This window comes from Piliocolobus tephrosceles, chromosome 3 (assembly GCF_002776525.5).
Source record: "Piliocolobus tephrosceles isolate RC106 chromosome 3, ASM277652v3, whole genome shotgun sequence".
NCBI classification, from domain to species: Eukaryota; Metazoa; Chordata; class Mammalia; order Primates; family Cercopithecidae; genus Piliocolobus; species Piliocolobus tephrosceles.
The window spans coordinates 63,775,621-63,779,002 of record NC_045436.1 but is presented as its reverse complement, the minus strand read 5'-3'; the positions used below and the strand labels follow the sequence as shown (position 1 = coordinate 63,779,002).

The 3,382-nt window shown below is 39.8% G+C and overlaps 1 pseudogene; it reads left to right on the top strand.

Moving 5' to 3' along the window:
• The first annotated feature begins 1,109 nt into the window (after window positions 1-1,109).
• Window positions 1,110-2,123, top strand: LOC111546280 (annotated as a pseudogene).
• Window positions 2,124-3,382: the final 1,259 nt, after the last annotated feature.

Here is a 3,382-nt window from a genome sequence, read left to right as displayed (position 1 = left end):
GATCTTAGCTGCTCCACAACTAGCTGTGGGCTTTGGATACATCTATTAATTTCTCCGTAAGTCAGTTTTCTTGTTTGTGCTTATCTTACATCAGAAGTTAGTCATGAGGATTAAATAGACAACACTAGAAACAATTGGAAGTGTTCCTAATACATAGTAAGTAGGTTATTACTATTTTCCTCACTCCCCTTACCATTCATTTGTATCATATACACAATCCCACACATATCTGGTTCTTTTTGGCAAGGGCTAAGGACTAAGGAAAAATAAATGATGAAGTTGATTTAGAGGTTTATAGTATTGAAGCATTTACATCATTGACTATGTGACATATATGTGCGTGTGTGTACATATCAATAAAGTTATTTTTCATGGTTCCGCTAACTCTATAGAAGTAAAATGGCACATAACAGATTGCCAACAAGAAGAAAACACTGGAAAGTATCTAAGTTTTTGCTTAGTAAACCTGTCAGAAATTATCCCAGTCTCCTGATATTTTCATGAATACTAACCCATCATTACTGACATGTTTCTGTTTTCCTATGAAAGATGTGGCAATTCACTGTCACCGTGATTATCAAAATAATCAAGGGTCAAGTTACAGTGGAACCAGAAAACAAGGTTCATAATATCCAGCTTGTTTATTCCTTTAGTCTTCCAAGAAATATTTATTGAGTACCCATTAGGAATCAAGCAAGGTTTGTATGTAGGACGTGAACGGAATTTTGCAAACTGTCTTTTGTGCATCTCATCATATTACATCTTAATTTTCTATCCTGCTATTTTCTATCCTACTGTAACCCTATCTCATATTCCTTATTTAACTTTATCTTGTCCTGCAGACATAGCCTCTTTTAAAACTTTCTAAAATATAACAGGTTATATTCATTACATTTAATTAAAGACATTCAACAAAGGAAATTCTGTGGGAAAGTTCAAGATTGAGCAATTTTTAAGAATATTTAAATGTGGTTACTGGAGTCAAGCAGACCTTGTGTTGCAGCTTCCCGAGCTTGGTTGGTCTCTGGTCCTCAGCTTGGCCTTATGGACCCGGCTGGACACTCCCCCGAGGACAGTGGGGAGCCTGGTGCCCAGTGGCCCTAGGACTGATGCAAACCATTGAACAGCTGGCTGGCTGGGCCTGCAGGCACACGGGTGCCAGCCAAGGTTGGGTGGAGCTTATCCAAATAATTTTTAACATCAACCCCCTGGAGAATCTGAAGGTATACATCATCGGTCCGCCTCCTTGGTGGTCTTTATGATCATTGTGGGCACCATGGCATAGCTTTCCCAACCCTGGACTGTTTCTTCAAAATCACGGAGATTAAGTCACCAGAAATGGCAGATCGGAATACTTTTCTGCTATGGTTTAATGATTTGGACTTGCATGCATCAGAAAATGAAACATTAAGGCATCTCAAAAATGACACCAAAACTTCGGGAAGCATAATGACCATGCAGACCAGAGCATCCACCGGGTCTTCCCAGGCCCTGGAGGATTCAGGCCCAGTTAACATCTCAGTCAAAACCATCCTAACCCTGGACCCACTCAAATTATTTGGAGGGTACTCTCATGGCATCACTCATCTGTATTCAATCATTTTAGGTCATCGGATTGGACTTGGAGACAGAGAAGCCCACGAAGGGATAAATATTACCTTTACTCTGCCTGCAACCTGAACATCAGATAGCTGTGCTCTTGATGGTCCCCATGAGCAGATGGTGTTCACAGCCTGCATGACCCTCAGGGACACCCCGGGTGTGTTCCCCTTCACTGTGCAGCCACCACACTGTGTTTCTGACACACAGCAATGCTACACTATGGTGCAAGATCTTTGGAACTGATAGAAAGGCCAACACAATACGCTCAAGATTACAGTGTTTTCTGGTGTTAGTAAAAGGCCCATGAAAAAGGCTATCATGCTTTTAATCCCAAGCATACAGTTATTGCTCCAGATGATGACTGTTCATTAAAAAATTTGCATCTTATGCATACCAGTTACTTCTTCTTCATAATGGTGATAATAGTGTTTTGCTATACTGTTATCAAAGGCAGACCCAACAAATTGTGTCAGAGCAATCCTAAATATTGTCCTGAGAAGACAGCTTCAGCTGAAACCTAATCCCACAGCTTCTTGTTTTCTGATAGAGACTGAGAGAACCATAATCCTTGCCTGTTGAACCCAGCTTGGGTCTGTCTGTGATACCTTATCTTGCAATGTTGAGTTATTCCAGCAAAAGATATTTCAAGTGCCTGTAACTTACTTGCATTTATTTATTTATTTATTTATTTATTTATTTATTTATTTATTTATTTATTTTTGAGACAGAGTCTCACTCTGTCTCCGAGGTTGGAGTGCAGTGGTGCGATCACAGATCATTGCAATTCCGTCTCCCGGGTTCAAGCCATTCTCCTGTCTCAGTCTCCTGAGTAGCTGGGATTACAGGTGTGTGCCGCCATACCTGGCTATATTTTTTATTTTTAGTGGAGACGGGGTTTCACCATGTTGGTCAGGCTTGTCTCGAATTCCTGGCCTCGTGATCTGCCCGCCTCGGCCTCCCAAAAGTTCTGGGATTATAGACATGAGCCACTGCGCCTAGCCTATTTGTGCATATTTATAAAAATCGATTTGGAAGTTGGTCCAATGATTCAAATGCTTTGCACTAGGTGCAACCAGAATCTCCCACCTCGCCTCTGGACTTGAGGACCTGGTGGGATACTTCCACACAGCACTGGAGAGGATTTGTGGATTTTGCCATGTTGAGCAAGTCATGATGTTTCTACCAAGGCCACAGACACATTTCATTGCTGGTGGAATTAAGGTTTGGTGTGGGTTTTGTTTTAGCCCAGTATGTACAGACTGTTTGAAATAGCTTGTGCCTTTGGGTATGATATTGCATTTCCAAAATCATCAATCCATTTTGTGGATTTTACATGTCTATGACTTAGTAATTATAGTAAAAATAATACCTTTTTTCCCATTTTGCTTGCAGAAAAAAATCTAAGATTTTTTTTCTTTTTGAAGACAAAATAGTCGCATTTTAAAACAAAAAATGTTATATCAACAATTTAAAATGTAAAAAAGGAAAGAGCAACATCAAGTAAATAGAAATAAATGTAAATCCAAAAGGACACTCACATTTATGGACAAATTCATTCCAAACTCACTATTTTTTAAGGCACTTCCATGTTTAGATCAGGGCTTGATGAGCCAAATCTAAATAAAGTTTTATTGGAACACAGCTACATTCATTCATTTACACATTATCTGTGGCTGCTTTTTGCCTATGGTGGCAGAATTAAAGAGTTGTACAGAGACCACATGTCCTGCAAATCCCAACATTTACTATGCGTCCCGTTACAGAAAAAGTTTGCTGATAC